This window comes from Anser brachyrhynchus, assembly GCF_964034855.1.
Source record: "Anser brachyrhynchus genome assembly, chromosome: 4".
NCBI classification, from domain to species: Eukaryota; Metazoa; Chordata; class Aves; order Anseriformes; family Anatidae; genus Anser; species Anser brachyrhynchus.
This window is the reverse complement of record NC_137698.1, coordinates 73,902,533-73,916,385: the sequence shown is the minus strand read 5'-3', so window position 1 is coordinate 73,916,385 and position 13,853 is coordinate 73,902,533.

Genomic DNA, 13,853 nt, shown 5'->3' with positions numbered 1-13,853 from the left:
TACACATATAGAAGTATTCTTTAAACTTCTCAGAGAGCTTCAAGGATATCGGATGTAAAGTCGTGGGACCACTGAATCCAGAGATGTACTAGCCAAGTCCCAACTCCATTATGGGCACAGATCTGAGACCATATCATCTTCCTTCCGCAGCTTCACCTTGGCTCCCAAAGAAACCATGGGGTGTTGAACAAATTGCAGCACACTGAGCATTTGTGCTCTCATTGGTCAGTTTGGCTGCCCAGAGCTATGAGACACAGTCAAAGTTTTGCCCTTTTATTTTTTCTCCTCCTGTTTCCATTGCTTATGCTGGTCTCTGTCCTTTATTCATGGGTAGCAGAATGCTATTTTGCCTATGATACTGAAAAGCCTCAGCCCATCTCCAAAAGTGACCATTTTCCATCTTAACATACCAAGAAGTTAAAGCCTGAATGACATTTGTCAGTTGATAAATCATGGCCATAATTAAAGCCACAGCCTCCATGTTCAAGGAAGTTCTGGTGAAGTGCTGTAAATCTCTATGATTTATTATTTGAAAAACTCTAGGGAGGTCATTTGATATAAGAAAAAAATGTTCTTTGAAGGAACTTAAAGTTACTGTACAGTGGTGGCTGGTGGCTTACCAGTAATTAAGAAAGAAGGAGTAGAAGGTTTATTACTAGCCTTTATCTATACCAGACATAACATTACATTTTTAAGGACTGCTATGCATCTAGCTTGAATTCTAAATTGGAGGAAAGATCCCCATATCCAGATAAGAAAACAATTTGCTCTGTTGCAACTGAAGTCAATATATTTTCTGTGTTCTCCTAAGTAATACCTAGCAATTAATTGAATGTATATATCATATTTTTCTCCCATGGATGTCTATTTTAGATTTGTCTGCAGTGAATTACTGAGTGTTTTAACATGCTGTGGACAAGATCATACTGGGCTAGCTTCACACTTCTCCTCACCATGAAAGTTGAATTTAGGCTGCCTGGTTTTGCTTCTTGATAACAGTCATGGAGAGAAGTAGCTTTGATTACTAAATTGGCAGACCAGAGTAGGAATATTGCCTTAATCCAGGATATCATTTCTGAGAATATCTTATTCTGAAGCAATTTAAGAGTTAAAAAAGCCTGAAGAGGTGAGTTTGAGAAGGTAGGTTTGCTTTTGGACAGCTTCTGAAGAAAATAAATCAGTTCGAGCCGTACAAATACGTAGAGGAATTATATAAAAATGAAGCTGATGATCAAAACACCATCTTTCAGGGCTAGGAATGACAAAAGTTGAACTCTGGGGTTAGAGGTAGAATGGCTGAAGGGGCTGAAGATTTGAAACAGATTTTAAAGATGTAAGTGAAACTAGAAGAAGCTCCCTGAGTTGGCTACATCTCAAAATGTGATAGAATTGACAGATATGACTGCCAGATTAAAAAAATGAAATAAAAAAATCTAACAAGTCCATGACATTGACTACAGATTAGCAAGCACAGTGTTTTTACATAAAAAAAAAAAAAAAAGGGTGGCATCCAACCATTATAGGCCAATTAAGCTGACCTCAATAATATGTTTGGGAACATAAGAAATTTACATAAGAAAATTAAATTTAAAAGAAAAAAAAATAAAAAAATTAATCAGTAAGACACAAACTAGTAAATAATCACAATCTGCTTTTTAGATCTTTCAGTTTTTCAGCCCAACCCTTAGTCTCAGTCACTCATACAGAGATGGTTTCAGTGAGCCCCATCTCACCGATGCAATAAAGGAACTACTGCAACGTCATGAGGACCTCAGTAAGAGTATCTGCTTGTCTTGGAAAAAGTGCATACATGCTTTGAGAAGGCTTTAGGAAAGTGAGGGGGAAGGAGAGGGAGACTGTCTGAAAGACAACAACGAATAAGGCATCTACCTAGCCCCCTGCCTGGATTAGGGTATTGGGCACAATGCCAGGGTGGGTACTAGGCACGGACAGAGAAGGCAGCTTGTGTCAGGGCAGCAAAACATTTGTAGCCACTTCACCTTTAGTAGAGCAAGCTGGCCTCAATTTCTGTTGTTTCATAGACATGGGGGAAAAAAAAAGCAGCAAAATCCAAATTCAGGCTGCTGAGAAACCTTGAGCCATCTCTTCTAGTATTCAGCAAAGGAAGTCATTACATCTACTGCCCTGTTCTTGCAAACTGATGTTAACATCTCTGCAAGTTGGGCAGCTCAGACTGCTGTTTGGGGCTAGGGACAAGCCAAAGTTTATGACTTCTGTTCTTTTCACCCTCCTCTACTCAGTCCTTTAGCTGAAATGGTCACATTTCACCTTAAATGCATCCAGTGAAGGACAGAACAGGCCGTGTTCAAACCTTCAGAGTTGCTATATGAAAACACAGGCACTGATTTCTTGAGCAAGGCTTTAAATGGAAAAAGCCAGATGGAGTTTAAGTTGAATCAACTTATTATTACTAGTAAAATTTTTGCTCAATACAATTTTATTGTTTAAAAAAATACATGTACAAAACAGCAAAACACAAGAATATACAGCTCTGCAAAAACAACTATGCCAAATGCTTCTCTGACACATTTAACATCTCTCTAATAATATTTTTTATAATTGTTTCAGAATGAAAATGTGCAACATAACAACCTGCAAATGGTTCATGCATATTCATGGCTTCCATGTGCTAACTGCTGGGGAATGCTCTCAGATTGCTTCATATTATAAATAGTTACTTATTTACCATGCCAGTTAGTGACTCTGAGGTAGCATATGCAAAATGAATTTGCAGTTTGTAATAGAGCTTTTTGAAAATTTCCAGAGAAATACTTATACAATGTTAAAAAAAAAAATAAAAAAAAAAAAAAAAGAAAGAAACCACCCCTACCCATTAATCAAGATGGATATGCTCTGTAGAAAAAACATTTGTTTAGATGATGTGACAAAATATGTATAGGTTTTTATTAGAAGCAGTTTCCAGGTATCCAGTCAGATCTTATGAGTGATTTCTGGGTGCTCCTGAATAGCTCCACCATGGGAATAGCCCCCACATGGCTTCAATCTGACAAAATCTTATTGTGGAATGTTTTTCAGAATAAAGATTGTGGTATTTTCATGGCATGCAACTCCAGGTCAGCTCTGAAACAATGACTTCTGCACTGAGGTTTCCAAAATCACAGCTATGGAACAAGAAGCTCAAAAGTTTGGGAAGTACAGCTCTTGTGAAAGGTTACCTCCTGCCTCCACAGGAACAGCCTGCTGCCTTTGTCTTCAGTTTCCATCTCAAAGCTTCCAAAGCCCGTGCTGTTGTATCAGCAGCCAAGGCCTTGCACTCCTACATTCCAGGCTATCAAGATGTCATTCCCAAGCTCTCCTCACCTAAAACATTGTATGGAAAACTAATAATGACACATAGGTATTATTGACAAAGAGAGAAATTTTGGAGAGCTTGCAGTAACTTCCAACTTCTAAAAGCAGATCTAGTTAGAAAAGCATTTTATTTTATTTTTCCATCCAGGTACAAAAAATGTTTTTATTCAATCTTTCTCTATAAATTTTTACCTAAAATAGTTAAAAATTATTAATATTTTCCAAAAGCAGACTTTGGAGTTTTAAAACATAGACATAAAAAGGTGCTGCAAATATTATTAGGAGAATAGAAATGTAAAATGTGAAAGAATCAGATCCCTTGGTTTATTTCTTGAGTACTATATTACTGAACTCATAGTAAGAAAAGCTAATTAGCTTGAGGACCCAAAACTTTTTGAAAATAAAGGAAAAATGTTCCCATGGTTTGAATAAGGCCTCCATTAGCAGATACTGTTATATACGTATGTATATACATAGACGAGAGAAACTGAGCACAAATGTAATGGGATGGACTAGGGAGTAGATAATGTTTAAACTATCATCTGTTCAGTCTCTAAGTGTACTGTCTCTCTGTGCAGAATATTCAGCACATAAAAATGAACTTTATGCACTATTTTGCTCAGATATTTGCAGGTCACCTTTCCACTCACTGTAAAAACTGAAAGTTTCTTTTTTCCCCAGTCATTTTCCATCTATCACACTGCTCGTTTAGAGAGGCGGGAGAAGACATGTCAGACACAGAAAATGAGAGACAGAACAAAGAGAAATAGGCCCCTGAAGGAAAGAGAGAGAGGTTCTGAAAGCAGAAACAGAAGAAGTGAGAAAGATAAGGAACTCTAAAATAGAGATAAATCAACAGAGAATAATGTCCCATGAAATAGAAGGTGAAAAAATTCCCCAAAGAGAAAAAGGCAGCAAGGGACATCTGTCCATCAGAAGGACCTACAAGTCTCCAAGAATTTTAATATCAAATTGTTATTCCAACCACAAGATGAAAACATCTGTATCATTAATGGACATCCTATTAAGCAGCCATTTCAAGTATAATGTTTAACACAGATTAGAGGAAGAACAAGCACTTTCCTCTGTCTCATCAGCCTTGTGGTTTTTTGCCCATTTAGGAAAAGAGACAGAAGGAATTAATATGTGATTCTTAAAGACCTAGTGAACAGTGGATCAATTTTGGGTTCCCAGATAAATGTCTGATTTACTGTGTGAAAACCACCTTAGCACAGGATTTCATGTTCAGATATTCTGCAGTCAACTATACTTTCAGGTATGTTACATTACGAGGTTTTTTTATACAGTAAAGGGGAAGAGCGTGGTACGAAATGAAACAATCCTCCAAAATCAGCTGAATGGCAGCTGAAAGTGAAAAGAACAGAGGGAGGATGCCTATGCACTAAAACAGACACAGTTCTTACTCAATCAGATATTCAAGATCACCTCTTGTTTAACCATCCCCAGCACTGGAGCTTGAAACTGTGTTTTGGATGACTTCTATTTATTTGTTCAAAGCCCGCTTCATCTGAACAGGCTATCACCCAACTTTAAAAGGCCTCTGAGAACAGTCTACAGTTTCCTCCCTCTCCTTTTGCCATGGTTTTTCATCTAGCATTGTTTCTCTACTTATTTTTTTTATTTCTTTGATTGTTTTTCACTTAATCACATCATTTGCTTATGTAGCTGTTTCTAAAACAGAAATGGAAGATGGGGAGGGGAGGTGAAATGACCAGGGTATTCTTAAATCTTGAACATTACTTGCCTGCAAATGAGCATTGTAAATAGCTCACAAAGGGCACCAAAGCTCAACTACATGCAAAAGAAGCTCTCTGGCTTCTTATACGGTAGTGTCCAATTGAGAATGCCCAAGTTCAGACTCCTTGTTTGAACACTTAGTTTAGAAATATCAGCAAATAATCAAGAGTTTACTGAATAATAATAATAATAATTGGTTTTATATACCGGTGCAGAGATCTTACCTGGGAAGAGTTAAAGCTCTGTTGAAGAATATGCAAGCATTCATTTCTAAATTCTCTTACCTTGAGGTAAGAGACAGATTTACTCTTCTAGTAAACCAAAAGCCTGATCACTAGGGTGCCTGTTGGAGATATGGAGACCTACACTTCATAGACATGATGCAAGATGAGCAGGTTGCTGTGTATGGGCTGTTACATCCTAGCTAACTACTCTGAAAAACTGGGAGCTGTAAAATCTGTCCTGTACTTCCAGTCTCATTTACATTTGAGCTGCCTGTGACTTTTCTTGTCCCTGTCCCCTTCTGCTTAGAATACAAATGATGAATGGTAAGGCTTTTTTTGCTGCATAATTTGAGAATGAATGTCTGGGAGCATCTGGAACTAACTTGACCTTTTTTTTTTTTTTTTTTTTTCTTTTTTTTTAGTGTTTGGTGGTAACAAGACAGTTTGTTAAATGGCAGCTGATAGAAACTCAGCACCCAGAGGATAAAGGTAAGTCATTAGGCAGCACGGAGGTACAGTTATGAGAATTTACCAATTTGAAGAAGCAATAGAAAAAAAGAATCAAAAGTAATAACAAAAACCCTTCAGCTTAGCCTTTTGAGTTTTGGTTTTGTTTGTTTTTTGACTCAACCTTCTTTCTTTAGAAAGTATCCCCTTGTTCTGCATGTTGCAGTACAATATATATTCTTGACGAGTCAGGACTTGTAAACTCTGAAGCAATACAACTACCGAAATGGTTGAAAGAATGGCTCAAGCACTGGTTGGAGGCACTGATATGCAACTCCAAACAAATGTGTGCATGGATCTATCACATATCAGTAACTAGAACGTAAACGATAGAAATAATGAAATAATTAATCACAAAATAGAAGTGAACTTGATTATTTACCAACTCTGGCAAATTGCACATAAAATGCTAGAAGGTAATCAGAAACGAATGTCCTTGAAAGAATAAATACCCTGACTTTATATTCTTTTGGATGTTATATGCTAGGCTTCAGTATCTCAAGGAGGAGAGAGAGCAAAGGTCACTTTCAATCTATTTTTTATTCTCCACATTCAACTAGAAGACCAGGCCAACTTGGCTATGATGGGTTGTTAAATGGATTTGCCTAGGGCAAGAAAATGAAACTAAGTGTACTCTAAAAGTTTTGGGAATTTGGATCAGGGACGATTCCATCTGTTTAACTGCAGGACAGACACTGTGGTTGATGAATGATGGAAGTGCTTTTTATCACTGTGGTGTTAATGACATAATGAAGGTCTTTTAAGAGTGTAAATGTGGTGTCTTATAAATCTGCTTCTATACATTTTCCTTCATTTATCAAATATTAAGGGAATTTTCACCTTCTGTTCTGGAAATTGCTGCAGAGCTGCTACATTGATTTAGGAGGTCTTTTAGCTGCTTTGATGTCTTTTATATTCTACCACACTGGCGAGTAGGGTTTATTTCATCACATATTCAGTTTAAAAGGTTTCAATATTGATAAAATCTGGGAAGACAGGTATGTAATAAATTTTCTCCTTTTAATAGGATTATTTCAAAGAACAAAGTGTGAGGAAAGAATTTGCACTGGGTATATGCTTGATAAACAATTTAACCCTTTTAATGATATACCTCCTTGCAATCTGTTTATCAGACAGGGGTGAAAAAAGACCCCTACCCCCACAACCTTCAAATATTATTTCTGCTTGCCCTATCTTTCGGTTTTTAAAGGTAAACTGTAGAGAAATTTTGGCAATTCTGTGAATCTGTGATACACATTTAATTAATCCTTTCAAATATAACAAGAAAGTAACAGAGATGGGTTACTCTCTTCTCATTGGAGATTCTCTTTTTGTTTATCGTATCTCTTTCTTTCTACTTGCCTTCCTATTTTACCATTTTACCCTTTACCACTTTCTTTTACCAATTCCTAAGCAGTATTTAATAACTGATGATAAATCAGTCTGAAGTGTTCCATGAAGAAAAAATTATACTGGGAGGTTTAAAATGTTATGAAAAATGGTTATACTACTTCTTATAGAAATGTAGATCTAAAGAGCATGATGTAATTGCTCAGACAAAGATGTTTATTATTATAAGGGAGAATCCTGAGTATCTTTCAGAAAATACCTGCTCTCCAGATACTAAAGGGCTCTGGGTTCTCGTAGGTTCTGTGTCACATCTCGCAATCATGTCTTGGTGTCTCGGACAATGTAGGACATCTCAAACAGCCCTAGAAAACTTTGGTTGGGCAAGTGAACTGAGCCCAAAAGTGGGATTTTATTAATTATTAGACAAAACATAAATGATTACAAATGACCTGGGTATCCAATCTCTCATTACAGTCAGAAGAGAGTTAACAGGAGTTCAGCAAGTCTTGAGTCTCAGGAGCTATTCGGGTAACAAAGTGTTGATGTTTACTCAGGGTAACCTACACAGCTCTAAAACTTCATTTATTTCCTAAATCTCACTGACAATAAGAGGAACTTAGACATCTACTTTACAGTGTAGGTACTGACATTTAAGTGACTGCCATCTCAAGATGAATGCCAGACACAATATCCTACAGATTGTAGCTAGGTATGAAGAATTTAAAGCACCAGTCTAGACGAAAATATTAAGTTTTCCTTATCTGGTCTATAGAATTTGGACCAAGATAATTTCAGTGACTTTGTTGTCTAATCTGTGTTGTTCTCCCCACAAGCAATGAGATAAGAGCATCCAGATAACCATTGACTAAGGATGAGTGTGTTACTTTCTTGATTAAATGGCAATGTCACATTTTGTATCGATTGAATTCTGGTATGTCCTGCTTCAGACAAAGGTGGTTTCCTCAGAAAGACAAGAGTTTCCTTCTCTCAGATACCATAGTGTGTGTCCTTGCCTCACCTACCTCCCACTCAGAACATTTTGTGTTGCAATATGCAATAAAGACAATATTTATCTTGTTTCTCTTTTTCAGAATTAAAATGGATATAGATGTGAGTCTTACTTTGCAGAGAGCAGACACTGACATTTTGAGCAGCCCAGCTTTAGAATTAAGTTAAAGCCTACCTGAAAAGATTTTAAGAGACATTGCAGAATGGAAAACTTTTTCTGTATGATTTTCTCACACAGTTTCAGAGCACAAGAAAGGAAATGATGAATACAAAAATACAAGAATTTCAGTCTCTGTTAAGCACAAGGCCTCCCTCTTCCTTCAGGCTATCTGAAGACCTCCTGATAATATGAGAAATAGATGTCCTCTTTATGACTCTCAACTTGATACTACCAAAACTGCAGCTCTTCTCATCCTAAATGAATCTCGTTGAACATAATTAAATGACACATCAGATTATATTAGGGTTAAAAAATAAAAAGTAAAAAAAATAAAAAAATAAATCACACAGCCTACTTCTCCATACTTTGCAGAACAACAAAATAAATTATTTAAAAACCACTTGGAAACTTGCATCAGGAATGTCAGTGGATGTGACTCGCTAAATGAAAAAATAAATAAAAACAGATTTTAAGTCATCTATTATGGAAGTAGAATCCAAATGATAATACATTACAACTGGATCAGGGAAAGAAGAAGGAAAAGAGAAGGGAAGGAAACTGGAAATCAAGAACATCAAGCCAGAAGACAATTCAGATATTTAAAAAATGGATCTTGAACAGAACTTTGGCACTTAACCTTAAGAACATTTTTCCATATTCTAAAAATCTTCATCATATCATCACTTGGTTACTAAAAGCAAATTTATGTGAGAGTGCTGATTGAAAATCTGCTTCAGCTTAATAATGCACAGTTACTGCTTTACAGCAGTTGTAAAACCATACCTTTTACCATCTTTCAGAAGGACGCACTACTGTGTACATGCCAAGCAAATAGCACAGGAGGTCGTAGTAAAGAAAGTCATTCTTACAAAAGCCATTCCACCTTTGCCCAGTTTTCTTACAACTACATAATTGAGCAAATGCTCAAGTTCTGTTCCCATTTCTGAGTTTTTCTGCAATGTCCTTTTCTAAGCCAAAATCCAACAGCTGCATTTATGGTTTAAAAATGAGCATGGGTCAGACACTGTAATCATGCAGCTGAGCTAATGGTTTTGCTGCATAAAAAGGGTTATGGGTAATGTATTAAAGAGTCACCATGGGTTTGAGTTAAGAAGTCAGATGAGATCGTTCAAATCAAATCATAGCAAAAAATCTCTTGGCAATTAATTTAAATCTTTCCAAGCTTCAAATATTTTCCTGTTACTCATTACCTTATTGAGCCTTTGAAACCTTCACATGTTTTAGTCCTTCCTGAAAATAGAAGCCATATAATTTTCTCACTGTAGTGTCATTGAGACCACTGTCTGGCATGTGGCCCATGGGATTCAAGCCCCAAAACAGAGGTACAAAAATAATGGAGAAGACATCTTCGTAATATTACAAATAGACTGTAAGGGAGGCAAACTGCCATAAAAAGAGATGTTCTGATGTGATTTTCAATTGAGTTTTGCAGATAGGGTTCATAGACTAGTGCTTTTGCACACTTCAGTAATTTCATACGTAGGCCATAAGAATATCAACCTCCATTAAACATGTCCTGTTCTGCTAGTGCACCTCAGTGAAGTCAGTCGAGAAAGGCAAAGATGACACTGTAAGACTGTCACTCCTTGGAGAGATTACACATTACAAGAGCAGAACAGAGGGGTTAAGTGAATTAGCAGGTCTGTCACCCAGAGACACCTCACTCTTGCTCTGGTCACCATGGGCAAGCATGTTCTACAGGATGTGTAAGAGGAGGGAAAAAGATTGCAGTCAATAAGGCAGTCCGTCTGAAAGTCTCAGAACAGGGTATATAAAAAAGTACCTCTTTAGGAAATGCCAATGAGACTAAGACTCAATTTGTTCAAGTTCCTCAGTTTAATCATTGTCTTCTTCAATGAGGGCGAGATACTTCCAGAAAGTCCAGTATAAATGCTGAACAATTGTTGCTGGGTAAAAAAAAGAGTGGCATGAAACTAGTGCCTAACTATTCACTTTCCACAGTGAACATTTGGGGTAGGTGTCTCCCCATGATTCTCAGATAGGACAAGAATTACAATTTTTGTGTTGCAATGAAGTTAAAAAAAAGGATGCCTTAGAAACACTCTATCTACTGAAAGATAAGAGGCTATATTGATCTGGGGAAAGCAGAGGAAGTTCAGTTTCCTCAAAGTTTTTTTCTGAATCCACAGTGATAAGCATTCAGTCCTTCCTGATTAGAACATCCTTTTCCTGATTTTTTTTCCTATTTTTTTTGGATTAAAAAGTCAAAAAGTCACTAAGACATTGGATATCCAAGAATATAGACTGTTATTCTGGAAGGCTCAGGTGCACAAAAGTGTTTGTGAGAATTTTGACTGATGTGCCACAATAAGGTAATATGGACAGAGCATAAAGAGGTGACTGAGCAAATGCCACTATATAGAGAACTATTTTTACAGAACCTTCCCATAAATATTATATGGGATTGGAGGACTCTGGAGCAAACATTAATAGGAAAAATTCTCCAGGCTAATGAAAGTGCATCAGAAATAAGAACATGTGCTATCTTCTCAGTGAACCCAAATACCTACCGTGAGAAGGAGAGAAGTGAAACAGAGTCATTAACATTATTTGTTCATTGTTATCCCTTACGTGGATGTGCATCAATGTATGTCTATATATTTAGGCCCTGTGGTTTTACTGCTTGAAAACACCTGCAAAATATGGCTTAGTTTTGAAACAGACTCCTGGAAAAGATCAGCCCCTGGCAGTAATAGGAGCTGCTTTCAAGAGAAGTTCAAAGAGGCAGTCATTAAGGAAAATGTCATTTCTAAATGTATTTTCCCTCTTTCTTTCGTCTTTGTCATCTGCTAGGAACTAGTCCCCAGTGGCTTTACCATTTTAATTCATCTGGAATCAGATGTGAGCAACAAGTCTTTCAAACCACTGCCATGGCAAGAACTTCTGTTCATTCAGGACTGGGTAAGAAATACTATGTAATCCCAGCCATCTGTGGGTTATTGTACTAAGGTAAGTGTTTTCTTTATAGAAAGATGTGCAGCATGCAAAGAAATAAATGAAGTCAAATACAATGGCTTATATAGCACTGCAGTCACTACAGTGTGTACTATACTGGAGTACTGAGAAAAGGCATACCTCTCTATTCCACACATATTGCAAGGAAGGAGTCACCACCTGAATTTACACTGCAGACCTCAGTCTCAGGATAGTTGGGTTCAATGCTTTTTCTTTACATGAACTTTGAGGTAATGATATCCAGACTACAGCTGACTAATTCCTTCAGTATTTAATTATTAAATACCTTCAGAAATGCAGTTCTTTGTCCCTCTCTGTCACAGTTTTTTGTTTACTAAGAAGATAATGCTTTATTTCTCTGTCATAAGGACTTTTTGCTGAATGGCCACATCTGCAGGACCCATAACCTTCCACATTTTGCATTAATCAGTATGGTTCCTCAGGCTGGATGTGGTTTTCCTGAGGACTTTGTGCAACCAGCTGATTTTTTCCACAGAGCATCAGGGGAGACAAAAAATGGCTGTCAGTGGAAAAGGCAGCAGACAAGCACTTTTTTCTATTTCTGATACTGCAAATATATGAACTGTAAACGGGAACTTCAGAACTATTATTATTAACAATGCAAAGGAGAGATCACACTGCCTAATGAGGTATAATTCTCTATTTATTCAGGCCTCTGTAAAGATACAGATATATATTTATATATCTCTACGTTCATATGTACTGATAAACACATTTTACTGTTGTCTGGCATCTATATCTATGATTACGCAAGCACTACCCAAAGTTAGTTCATCAAGGCTCCTCTGTCCCATAATAAGAAATAATTTTGCAGTTCCCAAGAAGCCTTAAATAAAAACCCAGAGCAACACAACCACAGAACTCAAGAGTCCTCTTATTTTGGAATGCATTGCAACTAAAACTTCATCCAAATGTTCACAGTATCACAGATTTCTAGGTTGGAAGAGACCTCAAGATCATCGAGTCCAACCTCCGACCTAACACTAAGTACTCCACTAAACCATATCCCTAAGCTCTACATCTAAACGTCTTTTAAAGACCTCCAGGGATGGTGACTCCACCACCTCCCTGGGCAGCCCGTTCCAATGCTTAATAACCCTTTCAGTAAAGAAGTACTTCCTAACATCCAACCTAAAACTCCCCTGTCGCAACTTTCGCCCATTCCCCCTCGTCCTGTCACCAGGCACGTAGGAGAACAGACCAACCCCCACCTCTTTACAGCCTCCTTTAAGGTAACTGTAGAGAGCGATAAGGTCGCCCCTGAGCCTCCTCTTCTCCAGGCTGAACAAGCCCAGCTCCCTCAGCCGCTCCTCGTAAGACTTGTTCTCCAGACCCCTCACCATCTTGGTCGCCCTTCTCTGGACTCGCTCGAGCACCTCCATGTCCTTCTTGTAGCGAGGGGCCCAAAACTGAACACAGTACTCGAGGTGCGGCCTCACCAGAGCCGAGTGATGTTCTCAGTGTCGATGTTCTCAGTGTCTACAATTTATACTAAAAACTGTAGATCCAAATGAACCTAAATTTAGTCATCTTCCATCACTACTTATAATCTGCATTTTAGAAAAATGCAACAAAGTATGACACAAAGCAATCATAAGAAATAAAAATGCAACCTAACAGCAGTCTTTATGGAAAAGTAAAATATTTCTTCATTCAGATGCAGCAATTAGTTTTGGCTACTAGGATTTGAGAAAGTCACATTAATAATCTTCTGTAAATATCTCTGTATCATTGGCATTCTTCAGCTGTGGTCCACACATCACACTCATAGCCATTCCTTTTTCCTAAAATAAATAAATAAATAAATAAATAAAATAAAATAAAAAAATCAAACATCATCTTCCTGGCCCATCCAGGAAATCAGTGGGAAGCCTGATTTCATTTCCAGTACATATTGCTAGTAAAGTTTCTGAATGTCATTTCAGCCATTCTTGAAATCAACAATACATTGGATGTAGAAATGCTTGTATTAGAAAATCAGTATTCTATGTGCAAGAATGTCCCAGATTGTCAAACTTTTCCACAATCTTAACAAATCTTTATTTTGATTGACATATATCTCTTTTCTCCTATCTGTTGTTCCACTATTTGTGATTTGTAAGGCTGTCACCAAAATGACATGGACACAATTAATAAGCAGTTCTTGAAGAAGGTATAAGAAGCAAGATCCCCAGTTTCCAAAAGTAGGAACATCCAACTTGTGGGCTTCAGAGACAGCCCAGGCTGACTGAATACTGGTTCAGTCTTTTATGTTCAATATTATTGTTTCTAAGAATCCTGTTCTGGCATGAGTGCCCTCAAGATTCTGGAAAGGAGATGTTCCCAAAAGAATATCTAATTTTTCCAATCATAAGAGTTCACTCTGCTTCACTCCCTGTCTTCTTCATGTTCTTATTTTGTCATGGCTTCAACATCCCTTCTACTAGTTTCTTCAGATATTGCATAGGAAACTTGGGCACCCCAGAATTCATTTCAGGAATCACTTAACAAATCTT